The following is a 21134-nucleotide window of genomic DNA, read 5'->3' on the forward strand; positions in this document are numbered from 1 at the left end:
CTCAACCCAAGACTGGAACAGTCAGTCATGAGGAGAAGGGAAAACACTTGCACCACACTACCAGTCTCACATAGACCAGTCATATCTGCACCATCAAAACACACATAAATACACAAAAACATAATCGGAGGCTCTAAATAAAAATCTTCCAAAGCAGCAGAGACCTCCAAAGCAGACATCCAAGCAACATCCACCCCCCCAACAACAACCACGTATTACATACCTCACAAAGTCAGTGTGCCACGCAATCACAGCCCTTAAGGCTAAATAACACATCCAATACACTAGTAATAGAAGACTCAATTGTCAGGCACACTGACATCCTACTAACTAGACTGAACAAGGAGAAGGTTACTGTAAGCTGCCTGTCAGGTGCCAGGATCCGCCACATAATACAAGCACTCAGGTCACTCCAGAACAGGTACAAATATGACTCTGTCATTGTCCATGTTGGTGTGAATGACCTGAGACGTACCTCCCTGGACTAAATGAAAAGAGACATAGAGGAGCTCTCTGATCATGTAGCCCAGGCCGGTATGACCCTGACCCTGAGTAGCATCTTGCCCTCACCAAGAATGATGCCACAGTATAAAGATAAAATGATCAATTTTAACAATTGGCTAAGCTTTTGGTGTTGTCCAAAGGGGATCCGGTGTTTGTCAGCCTGGGCTGACATACTCGACAAGCCACGTTGCTTCGCCAGAGATGGCTTGCACCTGTTGCCCTTAGGCTTTTGAATACTGGCCAAGGCTCTTGCCACCCCCATAGTGCCTTTTTTAGGCAAGGCTCAAAAGACAAACTGACCTCTGTAAACAACACAAGAAACCAAAAGCTGAGGGTAATGCTACTCAATGCCAGAAGTCTAAACCTCAAAATGCACGCACTCAAGGTACTCCTCAGTATGGAGAGAATAAATATCTGTGCAGTAACAGAAACCTGTTTCAAGGCTCCAGAGAGCACTCCAGCACTCCCAGGCTTTAACTCATGCCATACCTTTTGGTCCCAGACTCCGGACCGAAATACAAAAGGTGGGGGTGTATCCATTTTCATCAAGGATAGCCACACCTCCAGGTTAGTGGCACAGCACGAGGCCTCAGAGACCATCCATGTGCAACTAACAGTGGGCAAAGCTGCTTTTCAGATTGTAGCTTGCTACAGATCACCCTCCTTGTCTCAGGACCCCCACTCAGCATTCCTGAGAACACTGGAAAATATGAAGTTCCTACCTAACACCATGATATTGGGTGATTTCAACTACCCAAACATTGACTGGGAAAACTACTCAAATACTAACTCCTTTGCCCAACGCTTCCTAGAGTTTATAAACTCAAATGCCCTGGAACAACTGGTCACCACTCCCACAAGAGGTGACAACATATTGGACCTGATCATCACCAACATGGGGAATCAATGTTCCACACCAGAGGTAAACCCGTCACTGGTAAGATCAGACCATAAACTAATCACACTGGACATCCACATCCCGACCCCACCCCCAGTCAAGGAAACCACTGTGAAAAACTTTTCAGAAGCAAACTTCACACTTCTCAAGACCGAGGTGGAAAGTTTCAAAGCCCCCTTGCTAAAGGATAATGCTGCTCAAACTGCAGAATCCTTTACAAACGCATTCTATGAGCACCTACAGGAATGCATGGATCGAGCCATCCCAAGTAAAACCAAGACTCACTCCTCCAAAAAGAAATCAGTCTGGTGGACGTTGTCCATAAATAAGCTATACAACAGAAGGAGGAAACTATTACATGATAGAGCAAAATCCCAAAAAGGGAAGGAATCCCTGATCAGTATTAGCAAGAAACTATGATCCCTCATAAAATCATCCAAGGCCAGCTTTGAAAGAAAAATTGCCAATGAATCTAAAGATAATCACAAAGCCTTCTTTAGCTATGTCAAGAATCTAGGTGGCAGCTCTCCGATCTGTTCTGAGATAGTGCAAAATAGCAAAAAATACACTGAACCAATTGACATTGCCAACATCCTGGCTGACAGGTTAATTGCAAACTTTACTCCCCCCACCCCTAGAAGGGCCCGTGTCCATCCCAGAAGAATGTAGAGCCCCAGACATCACAGACACACAGGTGAAAACAGCCCTTTCCAAAGCCAAAAACACAGCATCAATGGGACCGGATGGTATGCCAGGCTGCGTCTTACACGAGCTCCAAAATGAACTAACCCCTCACCTAAATTCACTGTTCAAACTCAGCCTTACCACAGGCTATGTACTCAAAGAATGGCGTACAGCAACAGTTATCCTGCTCCACAAAGGTGGTGCCACAACGGATCCTAGGAACTATCGCCCTACAAGCCTGACTAGTCTGGTCTGCAAAGCTATGGAGCGCATCATCATGGAACTCATTAACAGAGACATTGGGAACCTCCAGACACTGGACCCTACCCAATTCGGCTTTGTTAAAGGCAGATCTTGCCTTGTAAACCTAGTTGACTTCTTTGAAACAGTTACCAAGGCCATAGATGAGGGAAAGGTAGTCCACACAGCCTACCTGGACCTTTCAAAGGCCTTCAACACCATTCCCCACTCTGGCATTATAGATAAGCTTACCAGCTTGAACATTAACCCCTATGTCATGAGATGGGTTGCCAACTGGCTCATGGGTAGAACTCTCATGGCCAGAGTTGCGGGTGCCATGTCCGACTCTAAACCAGTTACACGTGGCATCCCACAGGGCTCAGTCCTGAGATCCCTCCTGTTCAGTATATACTTCTCTGAGGTACAGGCAAGCACGGGAGGACTATGGCTGACCAAGCTCACAGATGATTGCAAACTGGGGGCCATAATTGGCTCTCCGGCTGACACAGACATCCTCAAGAAGGGTCTCATGGAGACAAATACCAGGTGTTAGAACCATGGCCTCAAGCTAAATGCCAAAAAGTGCATAGTCATCCCCTTTGGGAAAAACAAAGTGCCCACGGACTACCATATAGGTGGTAATCCACTAAGTACGGAAGATGTAATTAGGGATCTGGGGACCCAAGTAGATAGCAACCTCTCCTTTGATAATCACATCGCCAAAGTGGTTAGAAAATCCTTCTATGTAGCCCACCTAATCACAAAAGGGTTCACATCTAGATCAAGAGAGGTTATTGTGCCCCTCTACTCATCACTCATCAGGCCCATAATAGAGTATAATGCCCCATTTGGGATGTACCTTACTCGACACCTACAACAGCTGGAAAGACCACAGAAGTACCTCACCAAGAAGATCGTAAACCTCAAACAGATGCCCTATGCAGCTCGACTAAAGAAACTCCAGCTCTACTCGGTTGCTTACCGCCTACTCAGAGGTGATCTCTGCCTGATGTACAAGGCCATGTCTAACCTGGAATTGATGGACATGCTCCACCTCAAGAAAACCAAATCTCTTAGAGCCACACTCTAGGGATTTAAACCTCAGCACAACTGAGGTTTAGATATTAATAAATTTGCACACACACATACATCTAAATGTTGGAATACATTCTCTGTACTGTTGCATGACTAGGCTGGATGATATGTTTTTGAAAACATCAGAGTTATGTCTATGTGACATTGCTTAGTGGTAAATCACTTTGTCTATGGTGTGCAGGGTCCTGGGTTCGAGCCTTGCAGAGGCTGCTTATTTTGTTGCTGGGCAGAACAGGTCTACTTTATTCCCATGAAAGCGGAATCGGTCGAATACAATTCACACGACACATAACGAGCAAAACGCGAGTATGTCGAATGCACTAAACCATAAAATCCAAAATCTTGATCTCTCATAGTTGGCCAACCCCATCGCCCGCAACATACTACCTACCAAAACACAGTAAAATATAACACATACACACACTAACCAAAACCCTACTTTTAACCCTAAAGTAAAGCACCAAAACCCTACTTCTAACGCTACACTAAACCCTACATACACAACTATCTATGCACTATCCTTAACCCCTCCCTAACCCTAAGGTCCGTAACTACTGCACACTTACCCTACTGAGCTATACCCAAACAAACTAAATATTCCACACACATACACTTAACAAAACCCTACACTAAACCTTACATACATTATCTATCTATGCACTTACTTTAACCCGCACCCTAACCCTAAGGTCCATAACTATCGCACACTTACCTTATGGAGCTATTCCGCTGATGGGCCAACTATGTGAATTTGATATTTCCACTTTCGTGGTTTAGTGTATTCGACTTACTTGCATTTCGCTCGTTATGTGTCGCGTGAATTGTATTTGACCGATTCGGCTTTCGCGGGAATAAAGTAGACCCGGCAGAACACGGGCCGTTGGATTCAGAGTGATTAAGGCACTTTAAAGCAGTTGTAAGTGGGTTTGCGTGGGTTTGCGCGGAGGTAAGCAATGCTAACTTCCGGTTAGAGATCCTATACTCTGTTAGCTTCTGAATTGCTTAACCTGTGTAGGCATTGCTTACCCCCATGCAAACAGACTTAAACCTGCTTACTGCTGCTTAAAAGTGCTTACTTCCACTTACCCCGTGCTAATTTCTTTAAAACTAAAGAAAAAGGAGTTGATAGGAAAGTGGTGAAAAAGGAGCACAAAGAGGGAAAGACAGTAGGGAAAATAGCCAGGGATGTGCAGGAAGGGTGTAGGAAAGGTCCATAGCTGCCCATTTTCTTCTACAGCAACAGCTGTGCATATACAATGAATTTGGAGGTAGATTCTGACACTCAAACCCCTGGGAGAGGGGTGAGGACAATGATAATAAGTTGTGATGCCAATTAGACCGGATTACATGTGTACAGTGGACACGTGTGCGAAATGGACAGCTATGTATGGGACGAGATTTTTTTGTGGGAACAGATTCCTCTTTTTTTTTCAGGTGAGAGTGGGATGTTGGGGAGGGGTAGTAGATATATTTGGGGAGGTAGGTTGGGTAGGTTAACAGACAAGACAAATAAGACACATTTAGAGGTGGTATTTGACACATGTGGGGGGTAAGCACCTTGATGGGGAGGGGTGTTGTGATATCAGAATCCCACAAGTCCCCTAGTGGTAACAGTGGGACTGAAGTCCCCACCCATGGGCAGTCATCACTGCACCTTCACAGACCCAAAGGTGGCTGTGCTGGGGGCTGAGTCGCAGAGCCAGGCTGACTCTCTAATTGTGAAATGAGGCCCTCAAGCTGGCATAGAAGATCACCAAACCGCTGGTCGATCTCTCTACGCACCATGACCCAGACCTGGCGACGGGTGACAGGTGCCTGTCTGCGCCCACTCCTAGGGGGGGCAAGCCACATCCCCTGAGGCAGTTCCACCCAAAGGTGGTGCAGGACCAATGGACAGGGAGGTCCGGGGTTGGGCCCCAGATGTGCTGGTACCCAGTGCCACAGTCAGCTGAGGTGGGACAGGTGTGTCCGCTGGGACCGGCCTTCCCAAGCGTGCTATAGTGTTTAGATTTCATCATCATATTTGAGTTAGTAATAGTCAACACATTCCAGGGTTAGGTATAACAGCATGCATAGATATTTCCATTAACCCAGACACCAGATACGGAACAGTTGCATAGCAAACAGAACACATGCATATATATGACCACAGTGGTAATATGTACAGCATGCAGGTACATTGATGGCACCATTCCACCAATGTTGGAATAATTCAATATAGCACATGCATGGGAACCATGAAAATATTTATCAAACAATTGGACATTATCAGAGTCATTACATACCAGTTGGGGTGGGTATGTTGATTATTGTTGAAGTTATGGTGGGGGGTGGGGGGGTGTCAATTAACAACTATATATTCCTATAGTCCACATTACTTTTCTAGTCAGTGCTGTTATCTGTACCTTACAAGTCTTACTACACTACCCTATAGCCTTAGTTTGGACAGTGATATTGCTGTCATCATCATTACACATGAACCAGTTTTACTTGCAGGATGCACCTCTTACCTGGTATACCTGTGGAGGGAATGTTTTTAACACTAACTAGCTGTTTCTACACATACTACCGGATTCTGGGTTGATGTTTTGCACATAGCTATGTAACTCTTTCTGCACAGACTCTGGCCATGTGTTGTCCACATGCTGGTGTGCTAGAATATATCTAGAATAATGCCCTCGTCCCCCTTTAGTGACCTGACACACACATATACATGCTTTCCTACACAATTATATTATGTAGCACAGTGTGGGTGACAGTGACCAGTGATACTTATTCAGAGAAACTGCAACACTCACAATTCCCTACAGTACCACTACAGGTTATAATGGTCTGTATTTCCCAGCACAGTGTTCGTATCCAACGTACCTGTGGGAGCAATGTTTGTTAGCACTACCTGACTGTTGCCATACAGTGTTCCAGATTACACATTAGTGTTATGCAAATACATCTCACTCTGTTACTGTACACACTCTGGTCACAGCTTGATAACAATGGAGTGTAGATAGGACATACTTGAAATATTACTCTCCTAACAGTTTTGGGGGTTGCTACAGTGACAGGTGTGTTCTCATGATGTTTGACAATCACTTGTATTCCCTGTTTGCTGTCTAAACATCTGGGATCATCAAACAGACTTACTAGGGGGACAGGGGGACAGGCAGCAGATATGGGCACATATACTGGACATTCTGGCCTCATCTGTACAGTTGTGGGGTATGAATCTGTATGCAGACTAATTCCATTCCCAGGATTCAGACCATGGCTGTGTCTGCTACATTACTTAAACACTGTCCATCACAGTTGTGTCTGCTATATAGATTTTGCTGTATATCTCCTATCTGCTTTCTGTCTTATTAATCTCCTGTGTTTTTGCATTCTGACCTTGTATTACAACACTCATATACAGATTTCTTAGACAGTTATATGTTGTAGGACAGTGTGGGCGACAGTGATGTGTAATACCTCATTATTTAGAGCAACTGCATATCATTCTTGTATTTCTGGGCACAGTGCTGGTATCTGACAGTCCTGTGGGAGGAATGTTTATTAGCACTACCTGAACATTCCCACACACAGTACCAGATTCTACATTACTATTATCCACATACATCTCACTTTGTTACTGTACACACTCTGACCACAGCTTGAAAAGTTGGGGTGTAAAACAGACATATATGGCTTCTTAGTCACATAAGGTATTGGAGAGTTGCTAGTGTGCCCGCTTTGTTCTCATAGCTGTGTGTCAATCAGTTGTATTTCCTGTTTGCTGCCTATACATCTGGGATCATCCCACTGATTTCCCAGGGAGACAGGTTGATAGGCTACAGATATGGGCCACTTTAATAGACATTCTGGACATGTCTGTACAGTTGTGGTGTATGATTATGTATGCAGACTACTACCACTGGCAGGATTTGAACCATGGCTGTGTGTGCTAAAAAAAACAACAGTTCACATATCAGTTGCATGTGCTATTTGGTTTTTGTTGTCTGCATTTTCCCTGTTTACTGTCTATGTGTCTCTCAGTTGTACTAAATGGCCTCTGGGGATTACACCTGTCATATACAGGCATTCCTACACATTCAATTTATGGTGTATGGTGTGAGTAATAGTGCTTAATACTACAGTACTATTACATGATTCCATATCTACATTACCGTATGATACCAGGATATACACATGCAGTCCAGCAGTTAGACCTGTTTTGTCAGGCTATTACACTTTTATTGACTTACAAACAATATGAGACTCTTCCTGCCATATTCTCTAGTGTATGCAGTACTTGCCTTGAACAATACAGGTTTTATACAAGCAATTAATTTACTACTACTTTTATTTTTATTTCCTATGACAGTAAATGTGTATTACTGACCTGCCTCACGTTGCAACCTCGCCAGGCGACTAATGTGGGCCTCCTGGTTCGTGGCTCGCTCTATTGCAGCTATGGGGGACATAAGAGTAATATTTAGCCATACCTATCCATGATATACCTGAGCTGGCAATTATTACACACATACTGGGGTGATACTTGCACGCACCTGGAACATCCCTTGGTGCTCTAGCCTCTTGAAGCCAGTCCTCTAAGAGGTCCCCCTTATGCCGCTTCAGGTCGGCATAGTGGTACCTGACCTGCTCACCAGTTTGGGGTATGCCAGTGGCACTGGTGAGGTCACAGGTGAGATGGTCCCAGGCCTCCGCCTTATATTGGGAGCCCAGGTACTGGCCCTGCAGCAGTCTCTGATCATGTTCTTTGACTAGCAGTCCTGCTATGACCTTGGACTCCTGGATGCACCAGTGCTGCACCTGAAAGCGCACACCTTCCCCCCTTACTGCCATAGTGCCTGCAAGGGGAAGGTACAACCAGTTATGAGATGTATTGTCACCTCTTGGGTTTAAGTAGGGCCAATTTCCTGCCCTTTTCTGTGATTGGCCAGTTTTGAAAAGGCTAAGCTATGGGCAAACCTGCTTAAAGGGGTATAACACTGGGCACATTGAGTTAGCTGGCCTACACATTGCTTACACCTCCTAAGCTGGCCTGTGCAATACTTAGCGTTGCTTACATTAGACTTTGCATTATTTTTTCTTTTTGGCATTGATTTCTTATTCATTACATCTTATATATCTGCCTGGTATCCATGATTAATGTGTACGTACACTCTATGGGGTCCTTGTGTTTTATTGGGGACTTCAACAGTCTATTACAATTACACCTCATTTCTGGGCTTACTGCTGTACTCCAGTTCACATATTTATGTTATGCACTGGGTTATGGAACATATGACTGTATACTGGTTCCTTTCACAGGTTCAGTTTGGTTTTACTATGGTGAGGATTTGTTTGCTGATACCTCATTTTTCTGTACTTCTGTGATGGCTTAGTTGTTAACTACTGTGACTATGGTGTATAGGCTTCTGGGTTTGAGATTTGCATGGTTGTTTATTTTGTTGATGGGCAGAACAAGGGCCATTGGATACACAGTGATTAAGGCACTTTTGAACAGTTGTAAGCGGGTTTGCGTGACGGTAAGCACTGCTAACCTGCCGTTACATCTGCTTACAGAGAGTTAGCTTTAAAATTGCTTAACCAGTATAGGCATTGCTTACCGCCGCACAAACCGGCTTAAGCCTGCTTACTAATGCTTAAATATGTTTACTACTCCTTATTTGTGCTTAAACCTGTTTACTAGTGCCTTATTCATTATGACACTGACACCTCACATGTGCATTTACTGCAGTACTCCAGTTCGTGAACATATGTTATTTAGTGGATTATGCAACATAAATATTAGTCATGACGTGCTTTGCCATGGAAAATGGAATGTGCTGCAGTGGGACTCGAGCCAGGAATGCCTGCTTGTAAGGTGAATGCTCTGCCCACTACACTATTGCTATGCTGCTTCATTTGCATATATCCTCCTTGTTATCCTGTTTAGCCATTTAAGCTGCATTAACCATAGTTAAGCAATGGGCACACCCATGCACCTACAGTTAGCTTTATTTGGATTTTTATAAAAAATAAAGGGTTTCTTCATTTTATGTATGTATACTGTTGCTGTTGTACACAAGGGGGACTGTTGGTGGGGATATGCAGTCACATATGAGCGCTCTCGCTCATTCCATACCCCTTTCTGCTGTTCTTCATTGCGGGGTGTGTATATTCTGAGAGCTCTGCTCTCAGACACGCCCACTCTTACACCCTCTGTGTAAGCCAAGGAGCTCAGGCAGTGTGCCTCATTATTATGCATGGGTGCTGCTGTCCTGCTCCTAAATGGCCTCCGTGCAGGACTAAGCTAGTCCTGCATGGAGGAATAGTAAATCCAGGGGGATATGTCCTAACTATTTGTAACCAGGAATATAACTTCAGGTTCTTATATGAATATCACAGCATTACATAATGTAAACCTTTAAAGTTATACTACTTTCTGCAACTCTTGTAAATTGTTTCACACTTCCTATTTTATTCTTGTAATGTATTATTTCTTGTATTTTCCAACACCGTTTAATTTGTAACTGTAATTTGCTTTGGAGCTTTTCTCACCAGGCATCTAATGAAAATGGGCTCTGTTCCCAGTCGGACTTTTCTGGTAAACAAATGTTAAATAAATAAATAAAAAATAAAATAAATAAATGAATCTTCACCTGTTGTGCTGCTCAGTAAACAAAGGAATGATCAATATTAATCATGCTATGCCTTGAAAAACAATCAAAGCAAAACATTAACTAACCAAGACATTTAGACTGTGTATAAACTGGTCTAAGATAAGCTAAAAATGTTAGAAATACTCATCTCCCTGCCCATTTGCTAACTTCAGTTGATGATCCTGCTAAAGCCAAAACCGTGAACCTTCCTATTCGCAGTGAATGGCTAATAAAAATAAAACTATATGCTTAAACCCTTGATTCACCGATGCCTTTTGAAAAATTCCATGGAACTGCCCTGCTGCAGCTAGTTTACTAGCACTGTTAAGCATTCCTCCTTCTGATCATACATTCCAGACCACAACACTGCACATCTCACTGGGCACAATAAGTCCTCCTTACATGCCTGTAAAATTACCTGTTGCCCTTTTGCCCTTGCCCTCTCCATTTAGTTTTAGATTTATGCAACCAAACTACCACTGCAGACTGAGTAATGAAAACCTCTCACCACTACAAGGATCACACCTGTTCAGTACACTGCCTCCCTTTCTACTCAACTAACCAATTTAACCCTGTCTTAACTGCCTACCCACTATCCAGACCAAGAGTCACTGTACAAAAAATCTGGTATTTAGCAGACCACATTTAGCAGCTATAAAACCTAGTTTTATCAGTAACACAACAACCCCATAAACACATACACCCATTAATTGTGCCAAAGAAATGGATCGGTGCACTATATGAACATGTTAAAATATTAGTGGGAGATATGCCAATGTGCTGGTAAATAAGGCAGCAGAAATGTTTGATTAAATCTGTAGATGCACTGGCAAAGAAATTACTATAAAAATAAATAAGTAGGTGATTTCCATTGTAAAAATATATCACCCTTATCTTATTAAATACATAGCAAAAGAAGAAAAAACAGAGAGATAAAGAAAACAGCCTACATTCAAATTCCTAGAAAGCTTTACTATCAAAATAAATGACAGATGTGCAATATTTAAGCAGTTAGGTAGTGTATGTGAAACTCACACACACACACACACACACACACACACACACACACACACACACACACACACACGCAGAGTTTACTATCAAAATTCTGCAAATCGGTTTTGCGAGTAATGACTTACTTGAACCAAAATGACAAAAATGTGTGCACCTTTCATTCACACCTCTGAATGCGGTAATCTTGGTATGTCGAATTCGACGTTATCGACATTACCTGACTTACCTGGACGTCTGGAGATGTGCTACCAATGTTTTCCAGTGGGACAAGCTCCCCTGCACTCCCAACACCCCCTGCTAGTTATATATATACTAACTCTGAGATCGCACTACAGTGAGGAAAATGGTACTTTTCCCAGCCCACTGTAGTGTGATCCACTTGTAAACAGCGAAGCTCAAAACCATGAATGCAAGCTACATGTTGATGTTTCAGAGGTGATGGGATTTCCACTCACAATTTTAAACTTTTGCACCTTTAGCCTCAACTTTATGAACAGCAGTAAGTTGAGTTTCAAACATTTGATTGTAAACACACATACACATACACACACACACACACACACACACACACACACACACACACACACACACACACACACACACACACACACACACACACACGGGCGCACAAGTACTTGCACACACAGATTTCATATTCACAACAAAATGCAGACTAGAAAGCAAAGCAGATGTATAGCTAGGGTACCATAAAGGGGCAGTCATATTAAGCACAAGGTGTTAGGGGCATGATCGGCAGTTGTCAGTATGGGCTTTACTGAAGTACTGCCAATCAGAAGTGAAAGCTGAAACTGCAGTTGTGATCAGGACTTAAGCGGGCTGTGGGTGGTACAGTAGCTGAGGGAAACAAGCAGTTTGCTACAGTTTCAAGTAGAAAACCTTTTAATTTTTTGGTTCTTAACTCAGAGAGGGGATTTTTTTTCTTTTTTGGGTCTTCAGCTCAGAGAGAAGACCTTGGCTGGGATTCAGTAAAGGAAAATCTCCATGTCAGAATAGTGTAACTGCTTCTGCATGAAATATGGTTGCCGAGCAATCTAGTAAACAAGGCTGGGGGTGTGCTTGAGCCTGCCAGCATTATTCTGACATGGACACCACTTAATAATGCTAATTACCTTATTTGCTGGTGAAAACCATTAAAATGAGGTGAATTAGTGATTCAGTAAGGAGGCATGCATCCGTGTCAGAGCAGTGTCCACTGTAGAAATGTATTCGGTTACTAACCGTGTACATTTCTGAAAAAATCATAAAGGGGGCATGACAGCTCAAAGTAAAGCATGTATTGTGACTATTAGGTATACCGATGGACAAAAATATGGCCATTGGCATGGAAAACAGTTGCAAAATTATGAAAATCAAAAATTTTTTGGGGCCAATTTCAGCCGTTTAAGCATAATGCAGCTGCACATAAACGAGACTGTGCAGAAAATATGAAAAAAAAATGTAAAAAGAAAATTTTAAGTGAAATCTGAATTTTGCCATTATAGTGGGTAGTATGCAGAACCAAAACAACAACAGGTAACACTGGTTGCTAAGGAAACAGGTTCTGGTGTAGTGGTGTAACAAGGGACTAAGGCAGTGGGGTGTGCAAATGAGCTAAATTTATTGAATAGGTTCATAGTTTAGTACTAAGCTAACTGCCCTTGTGAGCCATTTTAAGCTTAGCCAATTATTCTTTGTGAGACTCAAACCCTGCACCTTGTGTTTATAAGGCAAGCACCTTGGCCATTAAGCCACCCTCCCAACCCTCATAGTATAGTATAGAATAGCAAAATGGGAGACCGTGTCCACCTGCACCTAACCATGTAGGAGCTATAATACTGCAGTGTAACCAGGAGGAGCAGCTGACATGAAAAGGGGGTGTGTCCTGCTTGGTGTAAGCACATTGAAGTTCTGCTGCCTCTATTTGCACTTAGCTAAGCACAGCTAAGCAAGGGGGTGTGTCTGAGCTAGTTCATGAAATGCTGAGCATGTTCGCATCCCTGGGACGGTCCTTTCTGCTCAAAACTGTTTAGTATAGCTGCAGGGGTTTGTGTGGCATGCCACGGGGCTTAAACACAAGGGGAAACAAAAAAACAAACAAAAAAAAAAACAACATGAACTAGCAGGTGTTTACATTTGAGCAGCAGATGTGCGCCGTGCACTGCGGGACTTAGAATGGGTGGAAATGGGAAGAAAAAAGGGAAAAGTAGGAGAATAAAGGCACTCAAGTACAAAAAATATAGCTGGCAGGTAGAATGTATCTTAGTCAACCAACCACACTGGCAGCATCTGCAGCACAACAGTATAAACTATGCAAACACCTTTCAGTCTGGATTTCCCACAAACTCTGCACCACTGGTGTACACACTCAGGGGAATTTTAACTGTCAAAATGTTAGGGGCTGCTGTCGCTTTGATTCATCAGTATGTGCTAGAGGCTGAGGGAAGTAAAGAGGATAATGCTGTCTACCATCCCAGACTGAGGAGGAGGAGAAGAGTATTCAGACCCAGGGTAACCTACCAGGGGCTACATGATCTGGAGATAGTAGAGTGCTACAGGGTGGACAGGGACTTACTTCAGCAACTCTGCGAGCTGTGCCGGCCTCACCTCAGACTCAGAGCCAACAGAGGGAAACCCATCCTAGTTGAAACCAAGGAATGTGTAGCCTTAAGAATACTACTTACAAGTACCTTCCAAAGACCTAGTGGGGACATCATGGGGGTTTCACAGGCATCTGCATCCAGGGTACTCCACAAGTTCCTGGATGTCATGCAAATACATGCCGGTGAGCACATATATTTCCCACCACCCATGAGGCGAGGACCAGCAATATGCATCTCTTCCACCATGTAGCAGACTACCCAGAGGTACTAGGTGCCATAGACTGCACGCATATCCACATTAAGGCACCAGCCAGTGAAAAGGTTAGAGCCTATGTCAACCGCAAGGGCTATCACTCCATCAACTGCAAGGTCGTGTGCAATGCCCAGGACATTATCATGAATGTGTGTGCTGGCAGCCCTGGTAGTTATCACAACTCCCATATCTGGCATGCCTCACAGCTGTACCAGGCATTTGCTAAGGGGGACATCCCGTATGGCCATCTGGTGGGGGATGCTGGCTATGCACTGGAGCCGTGGATGATGACACCCATCAGAAATGCACACACACATGCACACACACACACACACACACACACACACACACACACACACACACACACACACACACACGCACGCACACACACACACTGAAGAATGCCATAATGAGGCACACACACAATCCTGGAACATTATAGAGCTTGTGTTTGGGATGCTCAAGTCACAGTTCCGCTGCCTTGACATATCTGGTGGAGTCCTGCAGTACTCTCCAGCCACATGTGCACACATGTTACATGTTCATAGTGTGTGCCATGCTAGACAATATGATCCTGTGGAAACAGTTGCGGCAGGAACATCACAGGGAAGGCCCACACACTCAACCACCATTGCCAAGGCTTCAAGAGGCACAGGAGGACTCGGAGGAGGAACCCCCTGGGCCTGCTCCTGTAGGCAGACAGAAACATGACCAGTATGCCCAGGCCTTGGCAAAGAGGCAATGCATAGCGCACACACTGACAATGTAGGGACCCAGGGACTGACACCTCTCTCTCTCTGACTCCCACATACAGTAAAATGGATGCCACACACATCACACTAGCTGTATCTTACCATGTATAGGCTGTGTACTGTGTGCATCTGACAGAGCCAGCCCTCAAGCACTGTCTTCACAACTGCCGCAGGCACAAGGTAAGTCAGTCTTCTAAACAATAAATGAATGGAGTAATACATTGTGGTAGCATGGCTATGGTATCGCTGCATGCATGCAAGGGAATGGGGTGGCCTACAGGGATAGCAGCAGACAACTGACAGCTATGTGGGACAACAGGAAATGTCTGCCCAATACTGGCTTCCCCAAAGAATGCAGTAGTCCCCTAGGTGACAATTCTCACTGCAGTATATGTGGGGAGACAACAAACTGGGGGGTCATAGGTCACATGCATGGATGTCAATGTGGGGGTCCCATACTCACCCCTCAGCCTCACCCAGCAAGTCAGCCATAGAAAACCATAAATACATGTCTGTCAAAGGCCCACAAAAGAGGACAATGATGAAATATGCCCATACAGACCTATACAGTGATATCACAATAGGTATTGAAGTTGCAGTAAGGCTCTGAAGGGTGAGAGGTCTGAAACCCAAATGTCTGCCATTACAATCTAACCTGTGGTCTTTAGAGATATGCCTGTAGTCTCCAAGACTGGCACCATACTATGCTAAATGGAACTAAAATGTAAATGGAACATCAGCACAGTCTGTGCAAATGTGGACAGCTGACAGGTGTGCCTCCCCCCATACACACACATGTTCCCATAAAAATGCAGTAACAGTAATGTTTTCACGGTATAAGCAGCAGAGCACACATTCCCAGGGCTGTCCCAATCAGCTTGATAACTTGTTGCATGTCTACAATATGCAGGGGTCAATGAGCTATGTATATGTGTGGTTAATACTGTCAGTATGTGGCCTGCACTTACTCCTGACTGTTGTGTCTTAGTGGCCTAGCTACAGTACATTGGTTGACAGGGTCCATGTTTCAAGAACCGCATTGCCAACTATTCTGCATGTCAAATACAGTTACTGTAGGAGTTGTACACACTGTCCAGATGTGAATATCTGTTACTGCAGGAAAGCTGGACAGGTCAGGGACAGGGGGCCACACATATGGACAGCACACAGCTCAGAGTAACCTACACAGTGCCTAGCATACCCCTCAACTGTACAGACATTTTGCAGAATGTCCAGAGATTTACATCATATTCATGGTCTCCGTACCATGAAATTGTGGTTGACTGGCAAATCACTGGCAAATCACAAAAGACTAAAGTCAGAAAATAATGACATATTGTAATTTCAGACTTCATACCCTTTAGGAAAATGCATGCTAATGCAAAACCTGTTATTGTATCACCTTTCTAGGTTTGTAAGCCCAGTAGTTAACAATGGTCTCTACATGTAGACTTTTGTCCAAAATTACATATGGCTTTGTCCAGATGTCTGGCTCTAAATAATCATGAGGAATGGTGCCTAGTAGGACAGTAGGTACCTGAAGGTCAGTGTACTGTCAGGTCATAAAAGGCTTGCAACTTTCTGTGTCAGCACTGACAACATGTCACTGGCCAACATCCATACCTCTGGGATGACAGGTTGTCACAGAAGGAGCACAAGTATGCCTTGTATATCTGTTCTGCTGGTCCTAACATTGCATTTGCCTGCCAGATATTTGCAAAACAATAAAGAGTATTGTCAAAACATCAATGTCAGACAGTGGGGAAGCAGATGTCAAACCCATAAGTGAAAGCAAGCAAATACCAAACTGGTCTCTCAACTGTCTATGTTTGGCAGAACAGTAGTAACACCCTGTCCCCATGTGTGTGTCTTTGTCTGACTGTCATATATGAGCCTGTCCAGATGTCAGTCTGTGACGGTTTGACAGCTAGGCCAACATGTAGCCTCGTAATAATGTATAGCAACATAAACCGTCTGAGGACTACAGCAAATGTAGTGGTGCAGTGATGGACAACCTGCTAAATAAGTACATTCAGAGGTGTGAAGTCCACAGCCTTCTGTGTGATGTTATGGCATTTACCCCGCTCACATCAGAATTACAAATACATAACAGCAGCCACTATGGGCAAAGCCTGTGATTGGACTACAGAAGGACAAAGAGACACACACATAAGGGCAAGGGGAACCACTGGCCAGACAAATGGAGAATGTGTATACCAGAACAAATTGTGTAGTAACATAGGTGCCATGCAGTATATGAAGTCAGTAAACATCACCTGCAAATATACAACACACACCCATGTAATTGGAGGTCTGCAACAAAACAAAAACTCAAACAAAGGACACTTCCGAGGCAAAAATAAATGAGAACTTCACAAATGTACTCACCACAGACCATGCAGACTCCACACACCAGGGTATTGCAAACACTAAGGCCTTACCCCAAACCCCAAACACATGTCCAACACAGATAGTCTAGTGGCACTGTCCCTCTACCCCGTTCCATACAGACTCTGCTGAGGTGACCCGTATCTGGCATACGAAGAAATCCAGACCCTGCCTTGATGGGACTGTCACACATCTGGAAGTCAAGGCCCACTCCATCAACCTGTAGGTGCAGCATCAACCTGAGCTGTGATATCAGTACGGCTTGTTTGTATGACAGATATATGTCCCACACACTCCCAGATCTGTGGAATACATTCCCTGTCCACATCAAGCCAAGTGCCTCAATACCCCTAGCGATGTGCTTCCTGTACAAAGTGCATGGAAAACACAAAATACAGTCCTGTAATTCCACCTGTGTACTTGCAGGAAAGGGGCTCTGTGTGCTGACTTTGCCTAACATGGGTTACACTCCCGTCTGTGTGGGTTATAAGGGCTTCAGGGCCAATACCCTAATAATGTCATATCAATCTATCAAGCTATACTCAACTGTCTGGCAGTGGTTCACCACATTACTCTGCACTGCTCTGCAACTGACATACCTGGAAGTCACACAGTGCTATGTGGAATATACAACACATATAATGGACATTTCTGCACAGTAGAATGCACTCTGTACCTACACCCATACCTCTCAACCTCTGACAGCAAGACATCTGGACAAGGTCATAAATACAAGTGGAACAAAGGCCCAATGATAGGCATGTGTTGTAAATATTGCTCTTACAAACTGAGAAAGTTGGTAGAATAATGGATTTTGCATTAGCAGGAATTGCCTGAAGGTTATGAAGTCTGAAACTCTAATGTCTGTCATTATTTTGTAATGTCAGTCTTTAATCATTTGGAACTAACTTGCCATAAAAGCACAAGTTTGTGTAGACTGGACGAAACTTCTAGACAAACCCCTGGACAATCCAACAAAAACTGTACACTTCAGAGGTATGGACCAGGATATGACTTTTCAGGTAAGAAGAATACCACACAAGCAGGAGATCCCCAGCCAGTATATCACCAAGTTGCTGGACTATTTACACAGCTTCATCAGTCAAGTGGCTGTAGCCACACCTCTCAAATGGCCTTTTTGGGCAAGAATGTCTATAGTTGGGCTCATAATATTGGTCTGTGCATCATACATCGTGTATTTCTCTGGTAAGGCACTGTGATGACATGAGGATATCTGTCACTAGGTAATAACACAATATATTTCAATGTCAGACTTCAGATATGTCAGAAAATGTCTGAAAAAACAAACCCTGTACTCCTAGCATCTTCCTGTTTACTGTTGAGAGGTATGACTGCAGCACACAAAACCCCAGACCGGAGTACAACTATCTCTGGATTTGAGTCCCACTCGTACTATAGAAGGTCATACTGGGCATGCTCCTACACTTAGAGAATCACAGCCCATGTCGGAACCCACATCGGACTATATAACTGTATTGTGCATATCTGTCTTTGCATGCAGACAGCTATGTGCACCTTAACTGTCTCTACACACACACCCATCAGGCAGGATTATCCTCAGCTAGCTGTAGGTGGTCAATATGTGATATATCTGCATCTGTTGCATGTGATACACAGACATATATATATGGGTAACATAGAACAATATGTCCAGCATACACACACATAGACTTGGGGAAGAGACAGACAGACAGTGATAGAGACAGACATAGGGAGACACGCACACACAGTGAGTCATACACAGGGATACCCTGAATGGCATTGAGTGGTATCCTGCTGCAAACAGTGGCATACCGGTCATAACCAGTTGCACGTGCCAGCATGAAGGTGAGCTCTGTTGTGTAATAGTACCGAGCTGGGGGTTGTAACATCACATCACCTGCCTTTGTGTGCATGTGTGTGTGTGTGTGTGTGTGTGTGTGTGTGTGTGTGTGTGTGTGTGTGTGTGTGTGTGTGTGTGTGTGTGTGTGTGTGTATGTGCCTGTAGTGTTAAGAGGCTGTTACCACTCAGTAAACTTCCCATTCCCCTACTTCACAAGATTTCCTGATGTCATTCACATTAGAAGTACCATTGGCACCTGTCAGCCCTATAAGCTCTGTAGCATGTGTGATAACTGCGTAACACTATAGTACAAATAACTAGACAGGTAGGGGTTCTAATCTCAGTCTTGGCAAATGTAAGTGTGTGTGTTTGTTTGTAGGTGATACAGTTTTAGGGCATTCCCATCCAGTACACTTTCCAGAGCCCTACGTTAGCAATCCTACTGATGTCATTCACCTTAAAAGTAGCTTTGGACAGCCCCAGCCCTATAAGGTCTATGGTGTGTGCAATAACTATCTAACAGTATGGTAGAAATAACTAGATAGGTAAGGGTTATATTCTCAGTTCCAGCAAATGTGTGTGCCTACAAGTGTTTGTAAGTGTGTATGTTTGTAAGATGAAGTATTTTGAGGACTTTTCCACCCACAACACTTCACAGTGCCCTACATTCGCAGAACTGCTGATGGCATTCACCTTAGAAGTACCTTTGGACAGCCCTCAGCCCTATAAGTTATGTAGCGCATGTGATAACTGCATAACACAATAGCATAAAGCACTAGATAGGTAGGGGGATCTAATCCCAGTCCTGGCAAATGTAAGTGTGTGTGTGTTTGTTTGCAAGTGAAACAGTTTTAGGCCATTCCAAACCACTACACTTCCTTGTGCCCTACTTTAGCAGTCCTGCTCATGTAATTCCCCTCAGAAGTACCTTTGGACAGCCCCAGCCCTATAAGCTTCATGGTACATGCAGCAACTATGTAACAGTATAGTAGAAATAACTAGATATGCAGTGGTTCTATTCTCAGTTCTGGCAAATGTGTGTGTGTATAAGTGTGTATGTTTGTAGGGTAATGTATTTTGCTGCCCTTCCCACCCAGTACATTTCCTATTGCCATACTTTACAAGGGCTCTTGATGTTATTCACCTTAGATGTACTGGGACACTGTTAAATCCCATAAGCTCTGTGGCATGAGTGATAACTATGTAACACTGTAATGTACATAACTAGATATGTAAGGGTCCTAAACGCAATACTGGCAACTGTGATACTGTGTGTGTGTTTGGGTAAAAATCACATCCTCTGCGGGGGTGGGTTATACTATTTTGAGGCATGTACCACCCAGTACACTTCTCATTGCCCTACTTTACAAGTCCTGCTGATGTCATTCACCTTAGATGTATCTGTATACACTTCTCATCACTTTAAGCTCTGTGGCATGTGCAATAACTGTGTAATACTATAGTACAAATAATTAGATAGGTAGGGGTTCTAATCTCAATACTGACAACTATAGTAATGTGTGTGAAACATATCTCCTGCGGTTGTTTTGTGTGTAGGTTATACCATTTTAAGGCCTGTTGACCCCCTACCCATGACATTACTTTAAAGAGCCTGTTAATGGCATCTGCCTCACATGCACCATGTAACACTATACAGCCCATACCAGTCATCTGTACAGCTGTACATAGAATATCCACATTTGCAACCTATACATGGTCTGTGTCCCCTAACAATGAGCATTCCTGTGATATCATTGCCAAATATGTCTTAGTTACCATAGTGACACACATGCCAGCAGCAGACATTGTACCTAACACATCATGCTGCTACAAAGTCTGTCACTCTATTACTTGTGTAGGCTTGTAGAAGCAGTAGATGAGACCAATTGCTATTTCTGGTGGGTTATCCCACCATCCATGAAGATATTCGCAAGATTACTTGTTATAAGAGGTTGTGTGTTATGTTACAAGCATATAATCTATGTGGAACATGTCATGTGTATGTAGCACTATAGTACATACAAGTGGATACATAGGGTTATTATATGCCTATTAGCAACTGTGTATGTGTTTCTGCATGCACAGCCCCTGTGACTGTCTTTACTGTGTGTATGGGATGGCTATACCATTTTGTGTACCTCCACCACCATGTGAACTTCCCCATTGCCAACCTAGTTTCAGCTCATACAGATGTCATCCACCGTACAAGCACAGTTGCACAG

The sequence above is a fragment of the Protopterus annectens genome, chromosome 7.part0, assembly GCF_019279795.1.
Source record: "Protopterus annectens isolate FY-2018-M chromosome 7.part0, PAN1.0, whole genome shotgun sequence".
Classification (NCBI taxonomy): Eukaryota; Metazoa; Chordata; order Ceratodontiformes; family Protopteridae; genus Protopterus; species Protopterus annectens.